Genomic DNA, 10,518 nt, shown 5'->3' with positions numbered 1-10,518 from the left:
CCCATTGGCTAGAATGTGTGAGACATCCAACCTTCGGATGAGCCAACTTTCAGCCATGCACTTTTGCTGACTTGCACTGAGACATAAAAAAGGTTTACTGGGTTTTTCTATGACGTTATCTGAAAAACAACAGTATTTTTTCTAATTTCATTGTCTCTTTTAATCCAGCATGCCTCTGTGTAACCTAATACTTTACAGCAGTGCAAAGTTCTAACTTAATAAAGTCTACAAGAATTTCCTTCATTACCATCTGAAGAAGTAAATTTTTTGCAAAGAAAGGTATAATGTCCTGCCATCAATTCAGGAACAATATTCTGTCCTTCACACATTTCATAATATCCAATAGTTTTATTGTTTTATGGCCATGGGGAGCCTGTCTAGCCCTGTTACTGATGGCTGCTGATAGACAAACACTTTTTCAGTAAATGGACCATTAGTCTATGACAGGGGTCTGCAACCTTTAAGACACAAAGAGCCACTTGGACCCGTTTCCGAAGAAAAAAAAACGGAGCCGCAAAACTCGTCATTATAAAAATAACTTTTTTGTCACTTTTTTATTATTTCTTTGTTTGACCCCTCAGAATTACTGCTCCTCATAGAAATAAACGTTAAATTAACAAGTTACCTTTTTGTGTGTGTGTGTTCTTCACTCCCCTTCAAAACAGTGACCAGCGTACATGCCCCCTTTCAATGCAGTGACCAGCGTACAATGTAGCGGGCGGGCAGGAAGGTGACGTCGGGACGGTGCGTGACTAACGCACGCACCGCCCCCATGCGACGTCACAGCCAGTACAGCGCCCGCCACAGTGGGGAGTGTCGAGGCGCACAATGCGCCTCCTCCCCTCGCTAGTATCCGCCCCGGAGCCGCGGCAAAGGTGTAAAAGAGCCACATGCGGCTCCGGAGCAGCAGGTTGCCTGCCCCTGGTCTATGAGTTCTCCAGTTTTCTTCTGTTGTAGTACATTTAAATGGCCTTAACTAGCTCTTGGTTTATTTTATTGGTTTTTTTCATCTACTTATTTTTTATTTGTATGTTTTTAAATTGTATATCTTGATCGTATATTAGTTGTATATTTTTATTATATATGTACTGCTGCAAGCCACCTTGGCTGCTACCACAGAAAAGGGGGTGAAGGGGAACAGTTAGTTAGGGTTACCCTAAAAAGCCCTAAAAACTGTTTGTGAATTCCGCCCCCCCCCCCCAGCCAGGGCTTGCCTTGAGCATTTTTAAAACTGCATTTTCCTCTAAGACAAAAAGCATTAGCTAAGCATTCCGCTTGCTGTAACTAAAAAAGATTGCAACAAAGGTAGAGAACAGTCCATTGTTTCTCTGGCCTTTCTCATGCCTTCTGGCCTTGCTAAAAAACCACATTGCTTGCCAAAGCACAAGAATGAAACAACTGGAACAAGACAGGAGCTTTCTGTTCATGCTCAGAGGAACTCATGGGCAGGACTCTTGAAGAAGGAGGAGAAAGGGGGAGGGAACTGGAAGGGGATATAAACTATGTGCAATGGCTGTGAACTTCGTGCTTGTTTGTGACTTATCACACTTGCTCCTCTGCCCACCCGGGAGGGCAGAATAAAAGCTCTTTCTCTGGATGTCTCTTTCCCTTGGTGTCGTTTGGCTCCTTTCGTCCCTGCTCGGGTGCAACATTTTCCTACCCATGGATTAAAAAGGCTCAAGGCCAGGAAAAGCACGTTCCCCGAGATCGAGGGACAAAGGTCCAGGGCGTCACTGCAAAGGCGAACAGCTCGGCTTTGGCAGGTCAAGCGCGCACCTACCACTGCGTAGGAGATCTGACCATCCCGTTCCTGAGGGGAGACGCAAGCCAGTGACGGAGAGAAAGAGCAACGGCCGAAGGAAGATACCTCGAGGAACAAGGTAGGCTCCACAGGGTTTAGGTGGGAGCAAAATGAATACAGTGGTGCCTCGCAAGACGAAATTAATTCGTTCTGCAAATCTCTTCGTCTAGCGGTTTTTTCGTCTTGCGTCTTGCGGTTTAGCGTCTTGCGGTTTAGCGGCTATTAGCGGCTATTAAAGGCTTAAAGGATTAGCGGATTAGCTGCTAAAAGGCTATTAGCTGTTTAGCGGCTCAGAAAAAGGTGGTGGGGAGTGAAAAAAAATGCAAGACATTTTCGTCTTGCGAAGCAAGCCCTTAGGGAAATTCGTCCTGCGAAGCTCATTGAAAAACGGAAAACCATTTCGTCTAGCGGGTTTTCCGTCTTGCGAGGCATTCGTCTTGCGGGGCACCACTGTATATGAATTGCTTACATCAATCTTTTTCTGGAACAAAAAAAGCAATGAGGTAACTTAAAACGTTATGTTCCCATCTCCAACTTCAAATTTATAGGGGGTGTTGCTAAACTTTCTTCCCAACCTACAATATGATTTGCATAAATGGCAAATAATTTACATAATATGCCAAATAGGTCACTTGGATATTGGGAACTGCAGTATGGCAATCCTAACAACAAGTACATTGTGCACTAAGAACTAAATTCCAGAAGGATAATCTTCCAGAAATGTAAAGCTCAGGAGCTGAATCCTAGGGGAAATTTTGTAGAAAGTTAGAGTTTTCCTTCCCACTTCCGCTATACCAATAAAACCTTTGTTGGTTGTAGTAATTCTCAATCAGAAATCTAGAATAAGCACAGTTTTTGAAAGGGGGTAAAAGCTAATACAAATAGTTCTACATCAAAAAGGTCCACTGTCCATACCTACATAAAGGAAAAGTCGCTTGTGAGAGCTGAGAACAGGGCAAGGAGGCCAAAAATGTCCTGCCCTCCCCCACTTTGATCTTACATAACTCAATTTTCCTAGTAAACAAATCCAATAAATGGATGTAGTGCAAAACAAAGGTCAGGTAAGAAGCAGGGGGATAGTCTACTCACATGCCTCTCATTGCTACTTTTCCATTTTCTGTTAACTTGCATTATGCAATTTTTTAAAAAAATGATAAAAGAGGCCAGAATGTGATGCCTTTTGTTTCCGTCAAAGACAGTGTAGAGATGCCATTTACTTTCCATCATGGAAAATGGGAAGGCTCCTAGCTGGGAAGCAGAGCAAGACTCCCCTTTGCAGACATAGAGAGCTGAAGATAAATGATAAGCCGTTGATTTTCTGTAGTCATGCCCTGTACTGGCATTATCTGTCCCTTCCTTGCAGTATTGTAGGCACAACCCTGTTTTGTCAGCAACTTGTGGCATTGTCCTGATAACTTGAGCACCTTATTTTTAGTTCAACTTCTCAAACTATCCATTATGCTTTAATTATGAGTTTTACAGAGTTGAAGATGAAGAATCCTGACACAATCTAATGTCTAGCTGCCTTTATTTTAATTCAATCTTACGGCACTGTTCTTGTGAACAACAATTTTGCTGTATCTTCCACAAGTTGTTTATGTGCTGTGGGTTACATCCAACTATGCTCTATTCAGAGCAAACCCATTGAAATTAATTGGCATGTTTAACCATGACCATTAATTTTTACATATCTACTTTCAATAGAACTTTGTTGGATAATGCTATATTTTTAACCATTTTATATGATTTAAGCTTTTTGTTTTTATAGGAAAATGACCCTTTTCCCTAATAAAAAGTGATTTAACACAGAAGAATGAACAACAACAACATCGAGGTAGAAGCTTAAAAGTACCCAATTCACAATAGCATCCCTTAGGAATGATGGTGTAAATATTTGGGGTTCCCTCAGTGGGCATAGGGTAGAATTTGTCAGCATCATAGAGAACCAAGTAACAGCTGTCTGATGAGACAAACAGTTTTCTTTTTTGGGGAGGGGGAGAAATAACATCAAAATGACATTTGGAAAGGGACACAATGTACTTTATATTTATATACTAATGCCAGTAGCCCCTAGGCCAAGATGACAGAACTAGAATGTGGAGCACTAAAACAGCACAGATTAAGAGAACAGTCCTATGCACCAGAAACCGTCATAAAGCAAGCTGGTGTAAAATTACACCAGATCCAAACTCCAGAACATGTCATCTTCCCAACTCCTTGACATGGAAACCACCTACCAAGAGCACCTCCACTTCAGCATTCATAGAATCATAGAATCATAGAGTTGGAAGAGACCACAAGGGCCATCGAGTCCAACCCCCTGCCAAGCAGGAAACACCATCAGAGCACTCCCACAGCACACAGCACAAATGGAATGGAAAGATAGAGTTGGGTCATGGGTGTCATCCACATACTGATGAAACTGTGCTCCAAAACCTGTGATGACATCTCAGCAGTTTCATATAGTACATACATTATTTTCTAGAGTGCTGTTGTGGCACAACCTCATGGCCTTCACAATGGAATTCCAGGTGAATGGGTGTCCACTGTCGTTCTCTGATTCACTCAGAGTAGGGGGAATGTGAAAGACAAAGGATTAGGAAGGATGGGCAGATAGGCTATTAACAGCGGCTAGCCATAATGGCTATTTTCTGCCTCCACTGTCAGAGACACTAAACTTCTGAATACCAGTTGCTGGAAATTTCAGGTGGGCAGAATACCGTTGCGCTCATGTGCAGCTTGCCACAGGCTGTGAATGGGCCATTGGCCGGATCAGCAGGCTCATCTTATGTTCTTGCTGAAAAGAAAAACGATAGGAAAGTAATTACTGTACAAAAAAGTAACCTCTGGAATTTAATAGATCTGCTGATTACTGTAAATTAGATTCTGTCTTTAGTAGTGGCATGTTCCTCACTGTGAGGAAAATGTGTGTTACTGCATATTAATTGAAATGTTATTTGTCTGCTCACAGCGTCAGTGCCTCTGGCTGTTAACCAGAAGATTGGTGGTTCGTGCCCACCCAGGGATGGTTGTGGGCAGGATTCCTGCATTTCAGCGGGTTGGACTAGATGACCCTCGGGATCCCTTCCAACTTCTGTGATTTGCTACAGCCCTTTACTTGGTTTTACAGGCTACCGTTTGAGTGATCAACAAAATATTCCTCTCCATGCCCAATAGCACCATCTGCTGGTATGAAGCATGACAAATGAAATTACCATTAATTAAGAAGTAATTATGTGTGAGCAAATTGATTCCATGCCATAAATTTGGCTCTATCTGCTGATATGCCATAGATACATTTATCTATTTCCATCTATTTCCCTTCAGCAGCAGTAGTAGAGCAACACTGATTGGGCCCATTATTGGAGAAATCCAGGGACTGATTATTTCGATTACATAGGTAGTACTGTTGAATGGATGAGTAGGATACAAATTCTAGCTTTTGAGCTCCTTCTTGTATCGTGCTTCCTGATGTTCAAGGTGTTACAGAAGGTGCTTAAGGCTGCGATCCTAAGCCCACTTACCTGGGAGTAAGTCCCATTGAATTTTACAGGATTTCCGAGTGATTGTGCTGTTAGTGGGATTGGGGGTATGTTTAAAATTTCATTTTTACCATCATATTTTTGTGACATTGGTAAGAATGTTTGTTATGCTGCAGCAGAGGCATGCTAAAACTTAAGTAGAAATAATGATCCACAGTAACAGAGAGCTCTGTTGGAATTATCTGCACTAAAATGTCAATACAATGTTCCCTATACATTGTTAGTGATTTTATTTGACTGTATCAGCTAAGAGTGGGATTTAAACTCTTAAATGGGCTTTGGGTACCAGGAAGGCGCTCTGTTTCCTGGGTTATCAGTAGGATGCAATGTTTGTTATACCACTTCTGTTTCTGCAACTCAATAGTCAGCCTCTTAGACGATTAATGGGTTCAATAAACAAACTTATGTGCCTGCCTGTTATTGATTTTGTGGTAGCAACATGGTTACAAGCACTGCCATCAGTTTTAAAAGCACAATTAATGGACTTTAAAAGGTGTGCTTGTACTTCTTAAAATTTTATAGCATATACTGTAGGTCCCTGTGCTTTACATTATTGTAACAATCTCGGGGATAACCAATGTGGTGCCCTCCAGATGTTGCCCTACAACTCCCATCACTCCTGACCATTGGCCATGTTGACTAGGGCAGGTGGGAATTGCAGTGCAACATCTGGAGAGCACAAAATTGGCTACCTACTTTATTTTATCAAAGAGAACAAGGGTAGTCAACATGGTGCACTCTTACATTATGGACTATGATCAATAGTGGCGGTGATGGAAATTGTAATGCATAACATCTGGAGGAGACCACACTGGCTATGGCTAAGAGAGACACTAGAAAATATAGCTTGTGGTTCTTTTTTCCAGGTAAAGTGATTATTTTAATTACTCCCCTGCTCCTTCTATTTCTGGATCCAAGCCTTATCTGTTCTAAAGCAATGCTATTCTAATGTTAAACCATCTTCCTATCTCACTCCACAGGTGGCTACATTTAAGGGAAATCCGATGTAATGTTTGAAAACCACACACAGAAAGGGCTTTGGGACAGTGAGGGATGAGAAGGGTGATTCATGTGCTTTTCTCGGGACACACAGTAATAATAATACCTGCTTTAATCTTGGGCACCACAGATTAATTTGTCAAAAATCTCCATAATAAAACAAGCCTTTGCTCCAGGCAGAGTTATTATCATTGCTACATTAGTTTGACTTTATAATGAAAACCGCGGTGCTCAGTGCAACTGACTCTTGTACCTTCTACTCATAATTCTCAGCTGCCTCTGCTAATATTTTATTCCCATTATCTGAATAAAGTCTTGCACACAATGTTAAAGAGCTGTACTGAGAAATTAGGTGCATTGTTGATGGCAATTCCATATATTTTTTTGTTATGGTGTGATGAGCAGGTAGACATGATTTAGGGAGAAAATGGCATTGCAGGCCACATTGGCCCACCTGTTGGGTTACCGTAGTTAAGATTGGCTTGTGGGATGGAGGTTCCTCAAACTTGCTATGGATAGACCATGAGCTGTAACCAAAGTTTGTTCTTTATTTACTTCCTGTGCTTGTTTGGAGGAGACAAAACATGAACCTGGATTCAGATGGCTTGCTAAGCAAAATCATGGTTTAGCCCTGAATAGCAGAATCCACACAAAGCCGTATTTTGGTTTAGTGTCACATGCAAACAGAGCCAGGGTTATCTTTTGCAGCTACATTACTCTTGTTACCCCTGGAGGTGGATCCCTGCAAACATGGCTAACAGTGTAATGAACATGTGCAGATGGCTGCCCATACAACCAAAAAATGTGTGTGTATCCATTCTGACCAGATAAGTTACCGTTTCAATCACTTAACACAGGTGTTATAGCATTATGGGAACTGTGAAGCAGGTAAGATAGGTAATGGCTTCACAGAGCTCACTGGTACAACCAATGCTTGCAAGCCAAAGGTTCCAGGTTCAATCTGGTGCCTTCCATGTAGGGCTGGAAAAGACTCTTCCTCAAATTCTGGACAGCATCTGCCAGTCAGAGTTGACAATATTGAGTTAGGTGGAACAATGGACTGACAGTTTCTTACTTCCAGGTCTTCTGCTGCTTTGGAGGTTGGATGCCGTCATAAATGATGGAGTAGAGTAATTTCTATCAAATATTCATTAGCTGTACAATTTATTTGGATTCATGAATAAACCGCTCCTGTAATGTTTCGGTTTTAGTTACTTGTTTTTGCATTGGCTTTAAATGAAATGTTTTATTAGTTGTGCTAAAGTCTGTAATAAACCGTCAGTAATATTTATTTTGAAAGCTCTTTTCAATGTAAATAATGTAGGTATCTTGCACCAAGTCAATAAATACATGCATAGCAACATAGAAGGGCAGCTGTATTGACTATTTTAGAGCAAGGCAGCTTACACAGAAAATGTTGAATTAGATAAATAATGTAATAAAAACAGCATCGGATAAAATTATGTACAGCAATACCATAAGTCCTTGAAAGAAATTATACTTCTTTTTAATTTGGGCAGGTATTCATGGACTGGGATTAGATTGACCCAAGAGGTTTTTCTGTATTATTTGCATTTTCCCTATAGAATGTATTTTACTTGCTTAAGTGCTAAGGAAATTGTGGGAAATAAATGCTGATATATGTCACAGCTGTTTTACCACTCTGTTATTCTTTTACAGGAATTACAGAGAATTTGGGTACTTCAATAAATGAGCCAGCAGAGGGCAGATTTACATCTACTGTTGAATTGAGCATGCACTGAGCATTCTGGCTTTTAAGAAAGTAGAATTATTACTGCTCAACATTAAACAATGCCCATCTGAAGGTTACATGTATTATTGTGTGTTTCTCAACTGAAATATTTGCTTTTAATTGCCAAATAAGTATAGTGCAGCTGCTTGTTTCTTTGTTTAAATGATAATTTCCCATCTTTTTAACACATAGGAACATATTTCCACAAATATGCCCCTACATTTTTTGGAGTTAATTTGCCTAATTCTGCCCTCCCCATCTTAATATATTCAGTTCTGTAGTATCCAATGAATTGCCCTGTGGTATAGATTAATGAAATTGCCCTAATATTTTTAATAGTTCTTCAAACACAGTAGTACATTTTAACTTACCTGATTAAAATTTGCCTTTAAAGAGACTTAATTTTGTATTGTTTGAAACAAAAGAGTCTTGTGAACAAATTGATGATAGCGTTCAATTTTTTCAGCAATTGCCTTTAAACTTTGCAATCTTCTCCCAGTTCTGTCATGACTGTTATTTTCACTGAGGACCCCTCAGAATACCCAGATCAACCGTTTGAAAATTGTTGGAGTGTGGGAAAATTCTACAGTTGTAACACTCAAGATACAAATCAACCCAACTTAAGAAAATTAAAGTGGGGGAAGGGAAACAATTAAGCTGTACAATTAGATTCTGGATGTCCATTGTGATAACCTGAAAAGTTAAACAAAACCACATTCTACCTTGGATCAAAAAGGTGTCTTAGTGTGTGAAATATTTTAGAAGGGGCTTGGAGAACTGGAAACAGATATTGTACTAAGAAAGGTACAAGGCTAAGAAAGCCTTGTATATTTTCTGTCAAGCACACACAGTTTATTCAGAAAGATATCTCCTTGACAGGCTATCTGCATACGATGGTTCCCAAGAAATGTACAAGCTGGCAAGGATACCACATGACATTTGAGAAGCGTAAAGCACAAAAGAACAACAAACAACAGAAGCTTGAAAGTGATCTAGAGAAAAATATTCAAAACCTGTCTGACTGCAGCAGGCTACTCTTAAGTACCAGCCTTGATACCAGATGCTAGAAAGGTAAAGGGCCATTCATAACATGCCAGAGCTGCTAAATAAACCCTTAGTAATGAGGCTTGTGGAGAGGGTCCAATACACAACACAATACTCTGAAGTGCTCCAGTGAGAAAAAGGCTTGAAATAAGGCTGAATGATCTTGAGAACAAGAGCGACAGAATGTCTCCAATGAGCCAAAAAAGTATAGTTTCCCTTTCAGGCGTAGTGCAATAGAGCAGCTCCAAGAATGGAAAACAAAATGGACAGTGGGGGAGGAGGGAAAGAGGAAAAAATTCTCTGTTATCTTCAAAATGAAACCAGTGATTTGTAAGCTTTGTGTCCACCCATCCTGCAAGCAGCTCAAAAGCCTTGAATCAAATAGCTGTGGCACACTATTGTTTTAAATCCGGGTGGGGGTAACATGCAACCCTCCATACGTTGCTGGACCAGGAACCCCAGGCAGCCAAGCCAGGGGTGATGGGAGTTGTAGTCCAGCAACATTTGAAGGGCCACAGATTCCCCAGTGCTATTTTATATTTATAATCATAGTTTGCTCTTACAACCTTCCCCCCCCCCCAAAGCTTTTAGTGTATAAGAAGTAAAGTTTACAGGCAATTCTAACAAACAACTGAATGAAATAATTTAATTCCTAGTTTCAGTGTGACTTGGAAATAATCGTGTTGCAATGATACAAGGGAAATTTTAGGTTGCTTTTTATTCTAGTTTTCACACTTGTTTTTGATGTTGTTTTGAGTTCACCTTTCTGGGGGAAAAGAGACTCATAATTAACATCATGCCCATATAGACCAGATTTTTAGAGTTTGGTCAATTTGTGCTGTAATCTTGTACCCACTTACCTGCAAGCAGTGCTTTTTGTCTGGGGGTACGCAGGGGTACGCATACCCCTAATTTTTTTGTGAATGTAATGGGACAAGAAACTATTTAAAATTAAATAAATTAGTTTCTTCTCTAGCACGGTGAATCGTCAGTTCCTTTGCTACTCCTGGTGGCGGCCTCATTTCCTGTCACAGAGTTTCCTGAGTCTTGGACAGAAGCGAGTGTTTAATGTGTGAAGTAGGAATCTAGCACGGTGATTGGTCAGTTTCGTTGTTACCACCTCCGATGCGGCTTCATTTCCTTTCCCGGAAAGGAATCAGGAAGATGTTAGTGCATACAACCTCATGCCAATGTGGAAGTAACTGTGAGCTGTCAGCTGTGTAATATGATGCATGTTCTTTGTACTGTATTTATTTTTCCTGATTTGAACTATAAAATGTTGATTTTCTTGAGTCAAAATGAGAGTACTCCTAAATATTTTTATTTTTTTTTAGAAAAAAAGCACTGTCTGCAAGTAAGCCTCATTGAACTCTGTGGGA

This window comes from Podarcis tiliguerta, assembly GCF_965153285.1.
Source record: "Podarcis tiliguerta genome assembly, chromosome: 7".
Taxonomy (NCBI): Eukaryota; Metazoa; Chordata; class Lepidosauria; order Squamata; family Lacertidae; genus Podarcis; species Podarcis tiliguerta.
This window is presented reverse-complemented; position numbering follows the sequence as displayed.